The sequence below is a fragment of the Mus caroli genome, chromosome 6 (genome assembly GCF_900094665.2).
Source record: "Mus caroli chromosome 6, CAROLI_EIJ_v1.1, whole genome shotgun sequence".
In the NCBI taxonomy this organism is placed as follows: domain Eukaryota; kingdom Metazoa; phylum Chordata; class Mammalia; order Rodentia; family Muridae; genus Mus; species Mus caroli.
This window is the reverse complement of record NC_034575.1, coordinates 116,096,129-116,115,127: the sequence shown is the minus strand read 5'-3', so window position 1 is coordinate 116,115,127 and position 18,999 is coordinate 116,096,129. Positions and strand designations below refer to the sequence as shown.

The window sequence follows — 18,999 nt, the reverse complement described above, 5'->3', positions numbered from 1 at the left end:
GGGGGGAGCACGGCTAGCCCGTGAGAGATCTTGGGTTCCATCCCCAGCATAAATCAAATAAGGAAGCAGGCAAGAACATGGTGAGTCTTTTGCAAATTGACAATTGTTTCTGTGTTATAAACAATGACCACTGGGGCCTATGGTGATACTNGGAACTCATCTTAACTTCTGTCTTTGCTGGAGAGCCCCGCCTCCTGGGGAGAACCCAGCTGAGGGCTCCACTAAGGGCCTTTCTAACCAGCAGGACCTTCCTCTAAGTCTCAGACCCACTGCTCCAGAAAACGGGAAGGAGGATGCGCTGAAGACCTTGGTCAGTACCTTGCTGGCAGTTGGTTACCAGCTGATGGACGGGCAGGCTCCCACACCCAGCAGCTGGTTCCCACTATAGCTGATGTTGATGGCTTGGCTTCTGATTGCAGAGTCTGCCTGGGACTCAGTCTTCGGGGACTCGAGGCAGATGCAGGCCAGGGAAAAGTGGTGTGGAACAGCCGTGAGCCTTTGTCTCCCCCAAGCACACAAAATGAGAATGAGAATTGTGTGGGACTGGGACTGGGGTCCCCTTGTGTTGAGCGAGCATACGGTGTGCTGTGGTGCAGCGGGCGATAGCGGTCTCAGATTTGCCCGCTTGTCCTTCACCCCTGGGGCTTTGGTGAAGGACGGAGGACAGTGGGCTGTCATCCTATCACGGGGTCAGTTGGCTCGGGAGTGGACAGGGCTTTTTTTTTGCATTGCATAGCTCACCTGTTTGGATTAAATAGTCCTGGTGGGCATCTGGCACCAGTCTGCCCTGTGATGCAGGACTCACGGCTTCTCCTGCAGGTACTTCCCACACAGATGTAGGAAATGTTCGTCCGTTGATGAGAACCCTGCCTGGGTCCTGTTTTGATTCCCCTCTCAAGCTGCCATTGCTTTCATGCTTGTACATCCTGGGGTTTAGGTCATTGCTGTCTTTCTTTATGACAGGTTTTCTTTTATTCCTTTACCTTCCTTCTTATCTTCCTCCTTTGAATGGTCATGGAGCCAGCCTCTCCTTGTTCCCTTGGAGGACATCTTGGAGAATCAGCTCTCATNGCTGTACTGTACAAACGCTTTCCAGGTACTGGAAATCATGCTTTCAAAGCTGTGTCCAATTCGCCCAGGAAGAGAGGGCATTAAAGTGGAAGCTGATTGGTACATTGGAAAAATCAGCCTTTGGCACTCCACCACCTGGAATTATAGAGCCCCGAGCCATTACTGAGCGTCTGAGGCGTATCTGACCTGACAGCCACACTGGACAGGCNGCTATAGTACTGTGCCAGTAGGGACACATCTGGCCTGCATGATGGACTCATGTGTGTGGTCACTGTGTGTTGTTGGTCCTAGTGCCTTCTGAATTGGATGTCTCTTGTGGCTTGAGTAGAGCAGCCTCCTGCAGTAGGCTGGCTGTCTTGGCTAGGGCCCATCTGTCACAGAGGACCGTGATCACCTTAGGTTAATACAAAGATAGGAGCCGTCCTTCCCAAGTTCCTTCCCAGACTAGAAAGGCCTTTCAGTTTTGAGCGTGAAAAGANGTGTTGTCTGGCTCCTTTAGGCGTGGTTGAGGTCATCCTGCAGAAGGAGACAGATGAGTTCTTTATATGATGCTGAAGTTAGATCCTTGTCTCATGCCTATATGATGTCATCACTCAGACTTGTTCTGCCCATGTGGAGACCCTGACCCTAACTTGTAGTCAGGTCCACACTGGGTTTGGTGACTCTGGCCCCCTACTGGAAAAAGAGCCTTCCTCTAAACTATAGAATGTGTCACAGGGGATGGAGACCTCAGTAGGTTGGGAGCATGGATCCTGCTTGCTGTTAATCAGCCTCACACCCCTGGCTCTGGTCAGAACCCCATTAGGCTCCCAGCTGTCTGGAGGTAGTGCTGGGTCGGTTCTGTCTTAGTGTGGATCCATTCATGCATGCTGTGGCTGTCCCTTTGTTGTGTTTGAGACACTTAGAAGGTGCCCACCTTTTATGTGGTTGTGTAATATGTGTTCTGTAAAGTGTGCAATTCATGACTTTAAGAAATATTTTAAGTTACGTGTGTCTTGATGTGGGTGCACACACGCAGGTGCCCATAGAGATCAGAAGAAGGATAGGGTCCCCCAGAGCTGGAATTACAGGTGAGCCAACAAGTGGGGCTGCTTAGAACAGAACCCAGGCTTTTAACCAATGAATCATCATTCCCGTAACAAATGCGATCGATCGGTCAGGGGAGCCAAGCTGTGAAATCTTAGGTAGCTGCGGTATCGGCCCTTCCATAGCTGGGGGGGGGGGGAGTTGGGAAACTGGGTCTTTAGATTTAGATAGAGAGGTTAGAGGAGGACTAGTCTGTGGGAGACATCACCCTGGATATCGATGATTTGAAGTTTTGTTTGTGTTTAGTCTTTGATAAATGGAGTTATGCAGTTTGATCCTTTTGTATCTGTCTGCTCTCATGGGACATGAGTCTGTGTACTTCATTTGCATTGCTATGTTGCAGTCCAATGGGCCCTCTGTACCTGTACCCATGAGCTCTGCCTCAGCACTGATATGCATAGACATAGTCCTTATTCCATAGATAATACAGTAAGGTACCAAATATCACGGACTTAGTCATCAGATAATACAGTAAGGTACCAAATATCACGGACTTAGTCATCATTCCTTAAACAATACGCTGTAGCAGCTATTTGCATAATATAAACATTGTGTGGTGTCAGGTTGTCTAGAGACGATTTAACATATATGTGGTCTAGTTGAGGATGTAGCTCATTTGATAGAGTACTTGTCCAGCATGCAGGCAGTCATTTGTTCAAAACTCACCACCACATAAACTGACTGCACTGGTGCCTCAGGAGGTGGAGGCAGGAGCATGACAAGTTCCAGGGTTATCTCATCTACACAGTCAGTGTGTGGTCAGCCTGGGCTGTGTTAGCCTTGCCTCAAATTGAACAAATGAATGGATGGATAGATGAATAATAGGTGAATGAATGAATGAAAAGTTGAAGGCTTTGCATAGATGATCTGTATCTGTTGTTTCACGGGGCAGAGGAGCTCAGGTAGTACAGGCTTTGGCATGGGCAGGTATCCTTGTTACCAATCCTATGTGACTGCGGAAAGAGAAGTATAGTTAATCTTGTTTTTCCTTTTCTTTTTCTTTTTTCTTTTTTCTTTTTCTATATAATACTCTGTTGCATGGTATAGTTGCATTGTCCCTAATCATTTGGGTTGCTGTCGTCATTTGGGTTATTTCTAGTTTGGGGGCAAAGCCAATATGAGCATTCCTGTGCTAGCTTCTTAGTCAGCATAGACCTAACTTCTTCTCTCTGTTTCTGCTCCATGGTACAATATTTGCCCTCTCTTAGGTGGTTTTTTTTTTTTTTTTTGGTTGTTTTGTTGTTGTTTTTGTTATTGGTGTTTTTAAGGGTTTTGTTGTTTTTGTTATTGATGTTTTTACATTTTGTTTTGTTTTTGAGACAATGTTTTGTTAATGTGACCACAGGCCACATACTCACTATGAGCTCCTGTCTCAGCCACCTAAGTGCTGGGATCACAGGCCNATACCACCATGCCTGGCTCATGTTCACCTCTGCTGCCTGTATGGACAAGAATGGAATTGCATTTTAAGGTACATCAAGAGCCAGTGCTTAGCAGTTTCCCGAAGTGGTTCTAGCGTAGTTGTCTGGGTTCCGGTTGCTCCCTGTCATTACCTGCCCAGCTCAGTGTCTGGGCTCCGGTTGTTCCCAGTCCTTACCTGCTCAGCACTCAGTGTCTGGGCTCCGGTTGTTCCCTGTCCNTACCTGCTCAGCACTCAGTGTCTGGGTTCCGGTTGTTCCCTGTCCTTACCTGCTCTTGGTATTGTTAGTCTTGAACTTTAGTCAGTCTCACAGATACGTAATAGTGTCTCATGTTTCTGATTGACATTTCCTGATGACTAATTAATTGTTGATATTGATTGTTCATGTATGTTGAGGTTTAACATTTTCACGTCTTTAGCCTGCTTTCTGCTTGTACAGACATAACCATAACAGCTCTATTCAGCTACCAAAAGGTGCTCATTGGTGGGTGAATGAATGGGTAAACAGGATACACTGTTGGCCATGGTGGAATAATATGTAGTCACAAAAAGGGAAGGGATGCAAGAAAACCTGCCAAGTCAGAGGAACCATGTAACAGTATCTATGTAGGAGCTGTGAAGACTGCCCATCAGTTAAGAACATCCACTGACCTTTGCAGAGGACCCGAGTTTGGTTCCTTGTATCCAGTTCTGGTGACTCACAGCCACCTCTAAGTCTAGGAAGATTTGATGCATATCCATACCTAGATGCATACAAGTACTCATAATTTAAAATAATACTAATTTTAAAGGACAGATGATACATTCAAAGGACAAATAGGAGAGGGCAGAAGCCATTGTTTCTTGGGAGCATAGGTTCTGGTGGGGATTATGAAAAGTTCTGGAAATAGGTGTAGTCAGACATACAACATGGCCCCAGATGTGCACTTAAAACTGGTTAAAATGGTAGCTTTCATGTTACATCATTCTTATCACAAAAGGCAAGCAAGCCAAAGAACCACCCACAGGAAAAAGCCTGCATTTAGGAGCCCGTGCCAGAGTCCGGAAGGTGGTTCAAGATAGTGAGGCTAGGAGGTGGGCGGAGTCTGGAAGAGATGCAGGAAGAGTGACAGGAGCATGCCTGCCTCCTCACTGTGGTGGCTGTGGTGGCTGTGGTGGCTGTGGTGGCTGTGGTGGCTGTGGTGGCAGCTGTGAAAGCTTCCTTTTCCTCCTGCTCTTCTTCTCACTTGCCCTTTTAAATTTTATTTATTTATTTTATGCATATGGATGTTTTGCCGGCATGTATTTCTGTGCACCATGTGCACCCGGTGTCCATGGAGACCAGAAGAAGGCATCAGCTTCCCTAGAGTTACAGATGGCTTTGAGCCATGGAAGCGCTGGGAATCAATCCTTGGTCCTCTGGTAGAGCTGTCAGTGTCCTTAACCACTGAGCCATCTCTCTACTCCCCACGGTGGCCTCTTGCTTGACATTAGTGGAGTCGAACGGCCTCTCTGAGGAACACACAGGAAAGCACAGGCCTCCTCAAGTGAGGGGGCTGATGGATGAGGCTCTGTGACTCGGTCCTCACGTTGGCTGTGCCTTGGGTCTGTCAGTCCAGCTGTGCGTTGGGTCTGTCAGTCTCTTCGGGGTTTTTGATGTCACCGCCCTTGATGCTTTTGCTTACACTCGGTTTGTACATGAAGTCAAACCGAGGACTTGGACCAAAGTCAGTCTCAAGAAGCAAGACGTCCGGAGGGCCCTGCAGCTGTGTGGGTGCCTCAGCTAAGACGCCTGTGCCTCATGCTAGAGTTCAAAGCATCTTCCCCATAAATCTCATTGTGTTTCTTTGATCAGCTATTTAGCAAATTACAGGGTTGGGGATTCACAGCCCGTTGCTCTCTGCCGTGTCAGTGAAAGTGTCCAGCTGTCGGGAGGAAGGTCGCTGCCCACTGAGGCCTTAACTGACTGCCACGTGTTTGGTACCTTGGATCTCAGACTAAAAGTCTCTGGCAATGGAGAGATTTGTGCAACACTCACATTGCGGAGGAGGGGTGCAGGAAGGCCAAGCAGACAGAATTGTTTCCTTTTAAGAGAAGGCCGCACTGTATAGCCCAGGCTGTTCTTGAATTCATAATAGTTCTGCCTCAGCCTTCCCAGTGCTGGGTTACAGGCACTAGCACTTAGCCTAAACTAAGGAATTCTTTCTTTTTATCTGAGAAGGCCTTTTTTTTTTTTTTTAAACCAGTATTAACTCTATCAGAGATTGCATCAGATGAGGTAACTTGGTGGTAAAGGCTGCAAAGCCTGATGAAAGAACTGATTCCTGCAACGTGTCCCTGATCTTTCCTGTGGCCTAAAAGTCAGGCACTCTGGTACTGTGGGACTGGAGGCCAGTTACCTGGTTTGTAGTTTGTTTAGATCCCACGACTCTTTTATCGCTGTTGTCTCTATTCAGAGCCATCAGTCTGTGGATACCAAGCAGCCAGCGTACAGGACATTTGGTTAAACTGAATTCTCACCGGCAGGCCTCTCTCTGGGTGCAGTGATCTGGGCTGTCTTACATGTTCCTGGTGTCCCGTCCTCCTCCACTGCTTGTCCAGATGATTGTCACCGAAGTGACATCTTTTTTTCCTGCTAACCCCCAGAGGTCTCAGGAGCTTCTAGAGGTGTCTTTTGACTCAAGACCTTTGACAATAACGCCCGATGACAGTAGTTCCTGTATGTGGTCAGATGTCTTGTGGAGCAGAATGTGCCTTCTTTACCCCAGGTGAGCAGTACTTCTGAAGGCGCGGGTTAGGCACACTGGGGTCTGCTGCTCTATTCCCGGATCCGTTTTCTAGCTGTGGTCCTTGGTGCAGGCGATGATGCTGTCCGAGAGCTCATGGGAGAGCAGGTGGGGAGGATGACTTATTGGGAGTAAGACTTGCACAAGCTACCGGGCGGTGGTGGCGCACACCTTTGATCCCAGCACTTGGGAGTCAGAGGCAAGTGGATTTCTGAGTTCGAGGCCAGCCTGGTCTACAGAGTAAGTTCCAGGACAGGCAGGGCTATACAGAGAAACCCTGTCTCGAAAAATAAAAAAAAATAAAAAAAAAAAAAGGACTTGCACAGGCCACAGCAGCTGGGGTGGGGGGGGGCGGGGGATGTCACAGCAGTAAGTGACACTTCCTGACATCCCCACCCCGACCCCCAGAACACATGTGTTCTCCTAGACTTTACAAGTTCGTGGGGCAAGAGCCGGCAGTGATCCTGCTACAGGAAGCTAGAATTTTAGAAGAGCAGGTGGGTGGTGGGGGTCACCTCAAACAGCCTCATACCATCTGCATTGGCATTTTAGGACATGGCAGACACAGAATGGAACCTGTTGGCTCTTCAGGGTCTCTGCTGTCTAATCTCATTGGTAGTGAAAAGAAATCTTCTGTAGAAACTGGAGGTATCCGGCTTTGAGCCCAGAAGGGTTGGAATCTTAGAACTAAAAGAGCCCGTGGTGGTTGTCTGTTGGCAACTGGATTTTAAGGGAAAGGAAATAAAAGTTTAGGCTGAACTTCAGTGTTGTCCTAGGGGGCTCATCCTCTAGTAGGGTCCNTGGCAGGAAGGGAAAGGTTGTGGGCTGTGCATTTGACAGAACTGGCCACGGCAAGCCAGGGGTGTTGCTGGTGTGTGTGTGTGTGTGTGTGTGTGTGTGTGTGTGTGTGTGTGATCAGCAGTATTAGAGCCACCTAGGAGTGAGAAGAGTGGGAGACAGCTGGCCCAGACAAGCACTTGGTGCAAAGGAAACTTCGGCTTCACAGGTGAAATTGTGTCTAAATCCCATATCTTTCATCTCCTTGGAAGGGAGAATAGGATTCAGGGCGGCCCTCCAGCTCTACCTGTGCTTTGGGAAGAACAACTGAGGTTTTCTTTATGCAGACAGTGTGTGTGTGTGTGTGTGTGTGTGTACATGGCATCAATGGCAGAAGGCTGGGAGCCCCGACCGTTACTAGAGCCGGAACTGGGTTAATTCAGCTCGCCAGCCACGGGTGTCACAGAAGACACATGTGGCCTGGCTGAGGAGCAGAGGTTGGCTTCCTTGCTAGCTGCCTGTCCTTCCTTCCCAGTAGTCTGCTTGACTGGCTTTTTCTTGCTTCATCCTCTGCATCTCTAAGAAGCCCATAGAGCACCTGGCCAGGCCTCTCTGAAGCCCCAGAAGGCAGATATGGTACAGAACCGCCAGTGGCAAACAGTAGTCATTTTCATAACTAGGGGACACCCAGAGATGCCTCAGGGAGTTCGGCTTTGACCACTTCTCTGTCCTCTTGTTCCCTCAATCAAGTTAATAGCAAATTGATCACCATTCGAATTCTCTTCCTCCTTTCCATAGTTGTGACATTTGACATCGCCTCCTAGAAAGCCTGTCACTTTCCTCTACCTCCCTTTTGGTATCACTCTGGACAGCATCAGTTTTCCTACCAGAATCCATGCTAAGTGTAGGTGTACATAGCCCCTTCCTGCTAACAAGAGGTGTGGTCCCTGTGGCGGGTGTTGAAAAGTGTGGCCTCCCCCACCAGAGAGGAGACTGGCTGCCTGGCGGGGGGGGGGGGCGGCGCAGGGGAGGGGGGATGTCTTAGTAAAGTCTTGGTCCCTAAGCAGGGTCTCTAGTGAGCAAGGAAGAGAGTGCATTTGGCTGAGGACAGCCAGCCCAGATGTGAGGTGTATCTCAGAAAATGTGACCAAAGAAATCTGTACTCTTAGAAGTACAGGACATACCACTGGTCCTGGATCTCAACAGAGCTTTGAACTTTGCTAAGAATCCAAACTGTTTCCTGAAGTCCATGCAGACAGAGATGCAGACAGAGTGAACACTGGCATTATGTGGTTTTGGATTGGAGAAGGTTAGGGCTAAGGTGTTGTTCCAGGAATCCACAGTAGCAGTCTTGAGTGTCTCGCAAAGTGGAGGTCCTGGAGACCACTAGCAGGTCAGGTTGACAGTGGGAAGAGCAGACGCCCAGTGGGTGGTGGCATTTGGCTGTGAAGAGGAAGCTGTGTGTGACTGAGAGTAGAGGGGACATTGGAGTCCAGGGGACTTTTGGAGTAGTAGAGACGCTTTGGGACTTCTCTGTGTGGGTGCCTGCTGTAGGGTGTCTGCATAGCTGCGTTTGAAAGCATTGGTTCTCAGGAGCACAGACAGAAGGCTGAAACTCAAGGTCATGCGGTTTTATGAAGAGCAGCAGATGGAGGAATTTGGGCCATCCGAGACTCTGGGCCATGGGAACAGGACAGCAGCAGGGAGAGGCAGGAGGCATTCCTGGGCTCAGAGCAGGGGCGGGAGTTTCCAGGAAAAGCCATAGAGAGGGCACCAGGGAGATAATGGCTGTGCCTTTCTCAGAAAGCCACTGTAGGCCTCCGTGGAGTGGCAGAGACAGAAGCCAGATTGCAGAGGCAATGATGACATGAACAGGAAAGGATCCTTGGGGGGTGTGGGTGCAGGAGGTGCTGACAGGAGCAGCTTTGGTAGCCTAATCTCAGGAGGCCCAGGAGTCGGGAGGGAGAGGCCAGTGGCCCAGTGGGATACGGGGTGAAGGGAACCCAGCCTGCCACTTTAGTGGCTGAGAAGAAAACCGGGATGAGAGGAGGTTTAGAGAGTGTAATGGGTGGGCGGTAGTGATGGCTGCACGTTACTTGAGTGTTCATAATCAGAGGAGTTTGAGGGGATGAAACCACATTTTCAGGAGACTAGATGGGATGAACTATCCATTCTAGTGTATTCTCAGAGGCAGGAGTGGGGTCTGGAGGGCTGGAAGCCCTGTGCTCATTTTCCCAGAGAGAAGACCACAATACTTGTGTATAAGACATGAGCTCACTGGGCGGTGAGGGTGGGGGTGGGGATGGAGTGGACCATTTGAGAACTAGAAGCCAAGTCAGGAGAAGCCCCCGGGGACCTAGGGAAGGCCTACTAGGTAGCATCGAGGCCACACGAGGGATCAGAGATAGTGGACCTGTGGCCTCTTCACTCAGCACTGCCGGGAGATACTGCATGTAGGTTGTTTTGTCTTGTGTCCGTCCGCTTTGGAAGCTGATGACCCAAGGATTAGTTTTCTGTCTCATTTTCCACCATATTAGAAGTTGAATTTTGAGATGCGTGATAACCCTCCTGACTCGCCATCTTAGTGGAGAAACAATTCAGATACCCCTGGCTGATGGCAGTGTAGTGCAGTGGTTTCTGACACAGGTTTTAAACACGGAACTTAAAATTAGAAATATCATGGGTCCTTCCCTTATCACGTGGGAAGATGGCTGGCGCTTCACAACCCTGATACTGCTATTCTTCTCTGGAAGTAGGTTCTTTCTATGGGCAATCATTCCGGGGTGATTTGGCTGTTGGAGCAGAACTTCCCCTTAGCTCCTGGCTCCTGCCTTGCTCTCTTTCTTCCCCGAAAGCCTTAAATTTCAGGCTGGAACAGGTCTGAGCCAGGTAAGGGGTCCTGCTAGACGGAATCCTTCCTTCTCCTTAGGGGATTCCCAGTCCTCTGCATATTCCTCCCAACCTGGTCTGAAAGCATGCCACCCACTTTCATTTAACATCGTGCCTGCCCTGTGACCTCATGGATTCCTGCCTTAGACCCCGGCACCTTGGTACCAGGCTGGAGAAGTTTGTCTATTCAAGCGCTGGTTACTGGGTACAGCTTAAGCCAGCAGCTGTTCCAGGCATGATGACAGGGCCTGCATGGGGTGTGGGGGGAAGGTTGGGAGCTGCAGAACAGCAAACAAGTGACATTTGTAGCATTTCAAATCAGAGTGTGTTCTTTGGAGAAAACCAGGAAAATGGCACAAAAAGCATGGTATCTGTGGTGGTGGTGGTGGTGGTGGTGGTGGCGGCGGCGGCGGCGGCGGCGGCGGTGGCGGCTGCGGCGGCAACAGCTGTGGGGGAGGTATTGGTGATAATGGTCTCATGTGCTAGCCATTGGCTCTTCCACTGAGCGACATCCCCAGCCCAGGATAAGAAGCTGTAATCAGTGGTTGGAGCAGGCTGTTTACTAGGGTATCTGCTGTGTAAGGTGTTCACACCCTGAGAGGGAGAGAGTCCTCTTTCTCTGTTCACCGCTATATGATTTCTAGAGCCTTGAGAAGTACTGGGCTGGTAACAGGTGATGTATAAGTATACATTACATATACCTATACATCACATACACACACATATATATTACATATACAGTACATAAACATAACATATATATTCAAATATGTATTTGATGACATAAATGGATCTGGGAAGCCTGTCATCTTCAGACAGAAGAGCAGCAAAACCCCTGGGCTGCTGTGTGTGGAGTAACAAGAAGGCCTGTGAGGCGGCAGCAGGGAGGACTGGGGCTCAGCAGGAGGGGGTGAGGATCTGGGTGGGCTCCCAGTGATTTTCCTGAGGGCCTGTCAGGTAACGCTGAGATGGGGTTGCTTGCTTTCCCCACTCTGGTTGCCAGCCAGCACGCACACGGCGGAGCGTTCTAGAGGCTGCTGATTGATGTGCGGCATTGCAGCAGGTGACGCGGGGCAGCAGATTGGGAATGCAGCTGTCCTCCTCGACCCACAATAAGAGATTTGCAAAAAGGTCAAAGTTACTTTTCTGTTTTAGAAAGTAGATTCCCACAGAGATAAGAGATTGCTGCTCTAAAGGGGGTTGGCAAGTATTACTTGTCAGATGCAGATTCATGAATAGCAGATATCGATCACCATTGGATGAGAAAAAGCTAGGCTGGAGACCTGGCTATAGAGTTTGATAGTGTGAAAGTCAGTCAGGACCACTGCACTGTTCCTGGGCTGTAGTGGGGATGTTCAGAAGAGAGTGGGAGAAGAAAGCTTTGGTTGTAGGCACAGACCCCTTGATGGGGGAGGGGGTGCTGTAGAGAGTGAGCAAGTTATATGGGATGGGGGCAGGGCTGAGTTTTGAAGGCAGAAGAGCTTTCGTGGATGGGAGTAGTCCTGCTGGTGTGAAGGAATTGATGCAGGAGGCAGTGTGAGATGCTCAAGTGTTCAGGTGGAGCATAGCTTCAGCCAAAGAACAGACATGGTCCCCCTTCGTTGGAATGGGAAGGCAGAGGAGACAGGCAACACCATAATGATAGAAACCCATAAAGAACATTAAGAAGGTACAGAAACTGAGGACCATGTCAAGAAAAAGGTTGAAAGAGCCGAGGAAAGTGTGTAGGTAGCTGTCACGTAACAGTAACTCACACTGCTCTGGAGGCCTGCAGATAAAGTCTGGATTGTGGAGTAAAAATTCTGGGGTTTTCTGCATAAGAACAGCATCCTTGAGAAGTTAATGTTTCCCAGTGCTCAGCGATGGCAGACTGCTTTATAAGGAAGAATCGCTGTCACTTGGGGCTATTGTGTGTCTTGGGTGGTTATAATGAAGCATGGGTTTATCTACTAGACTAAATATCTCTCAGAAGCTTCCCAGCCTTGACCATGGTATGTTTGAAGATTCTGTAGTGGTCTTACTAGGCAGGCTAAACCACTGAGAACCTCTGGATTTTGTTCCAGTTCATTCCAGTTGTGTGCAGGAATATATTCTAAGCCTTTTGCTGCAAGAGAGAGAGAGAGAGAGAGGTATTTTAAGGCAGCCCCTCTCAGAGTCGCACCATCTTGCTGAGCTCCGTGATGGCCTTCAGGAGGTATTTGCAGCTCTGAACTGCTGGACCATGGCAACTCTGGTCCTTGAAGTCTCCTTATCAACTGCCAGCCTCGGTGTAGTTACAGCCATTTGAAAGCCCATCATTCCACGGGACTTAATAAAGTACCTACTGTGTGCCTGGAACAAGATGATTAGTACATAGGAGCCAGCCATGTGGAGAGGGAAACACTTGGAATTCTCTATTGCCTGTGTTCCCTACCCACTGCCCCTGACCCCCTCAGTGATACTTTGTCCCCAGTCAGACCCTTCCACCTCTCCCAGCCTGGGTGATTCCTCTCTGTGCATTTGATAGAAGCGGGGCTGAAGTCCACCCGTCCTGCCTGCCTACTGTTCCTACAGTGAATAGGGCTGTACATGCTGGTGCTTGCTGAAAAGTGAGGACAGACTACTACCATTTTAACTGCCTAGCCTTTCCACAGCCAGGAGAAAGCATTCCTAGGAAACGAGCCTTCTCTTTCTTCCTCTTATGAAAGGCTCCATTTCTAAAGAGCAGGTGCTGTGATAAACCGATATAAAGAGGTATCCTGGGTTATATAGCCTTGCTAAATGCACTTGAAAGCTCGAACCCACAGATATGCAGATATGCAGATACTGTAGCCATGCATTTGTCTTCTAGCAGATGCGGCTACCCACCATCTGAAGGATCCTTAGCACACACTGGGCCGAGCTTTCATTTCTAAAACTGCATTTTCAGGTGGTTTTCAGATGGCTAAGGCCATAGGTTCTAGGCAGTTCCAGCTCGAGCTGTGCTGCCCCTTGGAATTGTTTAACTTTTCTTTTTAAAAGACTTACTTATTTTTATTTTATGTGTATATATGAGTGTCTGCATATAGTGTACTAGAAGAGGGGTCAGATCTCCTGCGATTGGAGTCAGAGGTAAAAGTCATTTCCTGTGTGACTACAGGGAGCTCAGCCTAGGTCCTCTGCAAGAACCAGCACTTTGAACTGCAGGATGATACAGCTCTGGGATTGGCTGTGATTTGCTGTGTACCTTGTATACTGAACATTTTACATTCATTTCCTTGATTACGTCAAGGAAATGAATGTAAAATGGCTGTGGAAAGGCTCGGATTCTTTCCACTTTGCAGACAAGAAGCTGCAAGGCACAGAACTTGCAGACATATTTCTTCTCGATTCCTTGCTTTTTGAGGGTTACTTTGGTCGGCGTTGACTGTGTTCCTGGTGGTTGTGTGTTTTGGGTGTTTGCCTCGTGTGTGTTGGGGCAGCAGAACCCGAGGCAGAGGTCAGCTGGTTTCTGGCTCACTCCATTTCTGTTGCTTAAGTATTCTTTGTTTTCACAATAAAGTAGTTTGCGGGCAGAGAAGCAACCAAAACAAAAAGAAAAAAAAAAAAAAAAAAGAAAAGTTGTAACAGATTAAAGCTGTTGTCTCAGAGTTAGAGACTTTGAGGAGAACCCAGAGGTCACGCGGGCTCTCAGCTTTAGTGGAACCCCTCTAGGACTGTCCACAGTCCTAAACATGCTCTCTGTAACGTCTCCCAGTCCTGAAGGCCCAGGTACGTGCTTTACCGTAGGGTCACTCCTTCAAGAAGGAGGCTGCTTGGCTCCTGTCCGACACGCACCAGCTCCACAGAAACAGCGTGTCCTCATTACAGGTCAAGCTCTGCTTACTGAGGCTCTGCTGCAGTTGTGAGAAAGCTCGCTGTTAGTTAAGAGAGATAGTTAATGATTTGTTTGCAGAATAACAGGGCAAACGAAGGCCACCACAGTCTAAATAGGATGCTCTAAGAGGAAGGGGCAGCATGGGGGGCAAGACCGATATCACGTTTCTCCTCAGTTCGGTTAGTCATGAGTTTGATGCTAACCCACGTGAAAGGTCAGGAGAGATTGTAGGATAGAACGCATTAGAAACAAACAGGTGTGGAATTGATATCTCTGTGAAAGCACTTAAACTAAGAGCAGAAACTATGTCAGCTTCAAAGACAGCATACGTGGAAAATCTCACAATAAATATGCCCACTAGCAAGGACACAGTACGCAACATGCTCACTAGTGAAGGACAGGACACGCCGTGGTGAACACTAGTGAGGACACGGTACACACTGAGCTCAGTAGTGACACGGTGCACACTGAGCTCAGTGGTGAGGACACGGTACACACTTGAGTTCGGTAGTGAGGACACGGTGCACACTGAGCTGGGTAGTGAGGACACGGTGCACACTGTTGCTTGGTAGTGAGGACACGGTGCACACTGTTGCTTGGTAGTGAGGACACAGTACACACTGAGCTCGGTAGTGAGGACACAGTACACACTGAGCTCGGTAGTGAGGACACGGTGCACACTGAGCTCGGTAGTGAGGACACNGGACACGGTGCACACTGAGCTCGGTAGTGAGGACACGGTGCACACTGAGCTCGGTAGTGAGGACACGGTGCACACTGAGCTCGGTAGTGAGGACACGGTGCACACTGAGCTCGGTAGTGAGGACATGGTGCACACTGAGCTCGGTAGTGAGGACACGGTGCACACTGAGCTCGGTAGTGAGGACACGGTGCACACTGAGCTCGGTAGTGAGGACATGGCGCAGTCGTGGTTCTTGGCTGTAACCCCAGCACTGGGGTTCTCTGGCGAGTCTGTCTAGCCAAAGCTATGTAACCACCAGCTCCGTACATCCCCATAACACTGCTTCCTCCCCTGTAGGCCCGGCAGCCACCATTCTGCTATCTGTCTCTGATTTTCACTCCCTTAAAGAGCTCACTTAAGTGGGATCAGAGAGCATGTGCCTTTGATCATGGTAGTGGTTATGCCAAGGGTATCACTTAGAGCCCAGGCTAGCCTTGACCTCCTAACCCAAGTGTCAGATTAGAGGCATGCTCCACCACACCTAGCAGTATATCTCTTTTTCTGTTTGGTTTAATTTGCTTTATCCATGTTAGAGTATATTCCAGAATTTACTTTTCAATAATAATAATAATAATTAATAATAATAATAATGTATGTGTGTGCATGTGCGTGCACATATAACTTCCTTATCTTGTCACCTGTTGATGGATATTGGATTTCCTTCCATATCCTACCCGTTGTAACTAGTACAGTAAGAGTATTCAGATCATCAAGATCTTTTTTTCAGTTCTAGAGTGGGGATTGTCATGTCATAAAATATTTCTGTTTCTAATTCTCCGAAGACCCTCCATACCTTTGAGTTTGAGCTTGCCTCCATCTAAGAGCTGTGAGCTACAGAGCTGAGTGCAGTTACAGGAGACAGGGACCNCAGCCCAGAGGTCTCCGGGTCCATCCTGGCTGCCCACAAGACCAGAGCTATCTATCCCCTGCAGCCCAGCCCCTCAGCTGCAGACAGACCATCTGAGAGAGCAGCCATCCTGGTGAATTGGATGCTATTTCAGGGGCAAGCTGCAGAGACACTGAGTAATCTGAAATGCATCCCTTGTGCGTTTCCTCCGAACTCTCCAAGGGAGGCACTCCTGGTCGCCTGCTTCCAGGATCTTTCCTGACACATTAGTGCCCATGGGGTGGGTCTGGGAAAGGAGCGCCTCTTACGTGGCCTTTTGGGGTCAACATTTGCGCACCTGCTGGCAGAGGTGCATGAGGTGGCCTCTGTTCTTAGAAGGTGATTTTTTTCCTCCATGCCCTCCAGCCCCTGGGTTTTTTTTAGACAATGTTTTTCTGTGTAGCTCAGGCTGACCTAGAACTCACTCTGTAGACCAAACTGACCTTGAACTCAGAGATCCGCCTGCCTCTGCCTCGCAAGTGCTAGGATTAAAGGCGTGCACCACCCCTATCACTCCCACCAGGTTAGAATGTGGTTCTTATTTTTATTCTTATACTTCTGATTCCCCCACCCCACCCCCTTTCTGTTTTTATCGCTCATTCTCCCCTGCCTTCACTACCATCTGTTCTAAGAACTGGGCGTCAGGGCAGCCTTTCCTGTTGTTGGAGCCGCACAGTGCTGTTCCCAGTGCTCTTCCAGGCTGCCCTCTCCCCAGCACTCTCCTCCACAGCCCAGACGTGTGTAAACGTGAATCAGCAGTCAGCTGAGACAAAACACCCAGGGTGTTGGTTTGCGGAGCTACACAGATGCTCTGGAAACCTGGCCTTGCTGTTTCTTCCACCCCGGACTCCTAGCTTCCCTTGTTTCTTTCTGGCACACCTCGGCTTTTCCATCCCCAGGAGTTCTGGCACTTTCTAGCCAGGTTTCCTGGTCTCTGGGTTCCTGTGATTATGAGTGTAGGTTTTTCCCAGAATGCTAGGATGGGTGGCACGCAGGGTGAGGAGAAGGCAGGAAGACTGATGACCTTCAGGACGGATGGGGGGATGTGACGCCTGGCAGGATGGGCCCATCTGCCATTCTTCCTGGCCATTCTCAGTGTGAGTCACAATGCCGGACAAATGGCGCTGGGGAGCCAGACAGTCCCCATGCAGCCGAGCATAGGCGAGTGGGATGGGCCCAGCAGTGCTGGCCGCCCTGGGCTGCCCTCCTGCTTTGCTCACCTGGCTCACAGAGGTGGAAAGGGAAGGCAGCCCAAGGGACTTTGCCTCAGGTAGTCTTACCCCGGATGCCTGTTGTATTGTTCTGAGAACCAGCCTACCTCTGTTTATCTGGTGTCATTAGTGCCCTGCAGGTCATGATCCCTTAGCCAGGGCACCTAATACTTGCCTGCCACTCCTGAGCAGCCTTTTAGCAACCCTTTGGGGAACTGGGCTGACACAACTCAGACTAACATTTTACACTCTCCCCGAAGAGGGGCCAGGATGGTTGTCGATGACGGTGTTCAGCCATGATGAGACTTGATTTGGGAGTATCTATCTCAGAGTGGGCAATACTCAGCCCAGGGGCTGTCAGCTCAGTGGCTAGATCTGTTGTTTGGAAAGTCATATCCAAGATGATCTTCAAGGTGTAAGTGTGAGCACAAGGCTGTGCTACAACTAAAGCCTTAGAAATAACGTGGTGTGAGTGGCACATGCCCCTGGGGAGCAGAGGAAGGCGGGTCTTTGTGAGTTCATATCCAGCCTGGTCTACACCATGAATTCCAAAAGAGCCAGAGATACATAGTGAGACCCTATCTTGGAAAAAAACAAACAAACTAAAACAAAAAACAAACAAACAAATATGTTATGTAGAATCTTGACTATGCTGGATTCAGAGCGAGTTTCTGAGTATACTGAATTCTGCCAAAAGGTAGTCAATTGGCTGCCGATTAGGAACGGAGAAAAACCATTTTCCTTCTTGGCACAGGTAATCAGTCCAGGTGTGTTCAGAACTCCCGGAATGTTGCTCTGTAACCCCAGTAGCATTACGGTGGCTGTGAACATAGGTAGGGGTGGGGGTCGGGATCAGAAGGCGCAGGGCAATGCCCTCCTTCCCCAAGATCTGTTTACAGCCACCTAGCCACCCTTTCTTGTGCCTTCTCCTAAAGGTGTCTGGATTTTTCCGCTCTTACAAGCTGTCTTTTGACTGGCTACCATTTCTAAGATAAGTCTGGGCTTGTCAGAAAAGAATAGACTCTTTTTATGGCCGTCAAAATATTTTTGCTTGCTGCCATGACCTAAAGTAAACCTTTATTTAGGGGAGACTGGGGGTTGGTTCTAATTAATTCCAGGATTTCTTTTATTTGTTTTTGTAATTTTTTTATGTGTGGGGCTAGGGGTGGAGCCCAGAGCCTCTCCCACGTTAGGAGATGCGCTGCCACTGAGCCACACCCCCAGAAAATTCATTAGTATTCTTTTTTTTTTTTTTAAATCCTGTACTCTTGGCCAAGATCCACATCATGGATATCGAGACAGGCCATATTTATTAGCAATGTGGCTTTTAATATCCAGAGCCAGGAGGGTTGTTGAGTAAGTCACAGTTTTGTGGTAAAAAGCCAAGTCAATGTGTGTGGTAAGGATCACCATCTTGCACTCTTGGGCTTGTCTTCTCGCCTGGGAAACCGAAGAGGAAACGCCAGTGCCTGAATTTCCTACCCCCTCTTATGAAACCTGAGACGTGTCCTCAGGTGCTGCGATTTAATCCTGTGCGGTTTTAGCCGGATGTAAGCAAAGCAAAAATGTTCCTTCCCGCTTCACCGAGAGCATTCTGTTGCCCAGTAATTTGTCCAAAGCAACAGTTGTGAGGTCGTCCGTGTCATAGAATTTAGGGCCTGTCTCTTGAGGATCTTTTCCCGTCAGCACCCACAGCCTGGTGGCTCCCACCGGCTTGAGGCCACCCACTAGCTAGCGGGCTGCTTCTTGCTTGCCAGCACTAAGTGGGATGCCTCTCCGGAGCTCCTTCCCTCACCCCATCCCAGAGTGAAGCTTCTTCACAGCAAAGCTCCACCCACTTTCACTCACTGCCAGAGGCAACTGAGGATGTGGTGGGCTGTTTTACCTGGAGCACCACAGGAGCGCTGTGGCCAGAATTGTCCTAGCAGTAGACTCAGAGGACTCAGGGGCTCCAAGAGTTTACAGGTCATGCTCCAAGTCTGGAGACCCTCCTCAAGACAATCCAAAATAGGAATTCAAAGCTGCCTGAGGAAGACCGACTTCCAGGTTGGGCTCCCTGTCCTATTTCTCTAAATAGTAGTTCAAATAAAACATGGCACCAACCCTCAGGGGAGGCCCGGGTAAGGAAGTACACAAGGCCGCTGTTTCCCACCTGTTCAAATGTCTGTCTGCACCCGTAAGCGGAGACTGGTGGGGACCATTTCTGAGATAGTAGCATCGTTGTTATTGTAAAATTCGAATGTGGGAAAACACGATGGCCGTAAACCCATCCTGCATGTACCACGTGGAAAGCTTCATGAGTCTTGCGTGCCAAGTG

General features: G+C 49.1%; 1 protein-coding gene across 1 annotated transcript in view; it reads left to right on the top strand.

The window, feature by feature from the left end:
- The window catches only part of Mical3 (microtubule associated monooxygenase, calponin and LIM domain containing 3), a 143,693-nt gene that overhangs the window by 18,172 nt on the left and 106,522 nt on the right, over window positions 1-18,999 (top strand). The window lies entirely within an intron of this gene.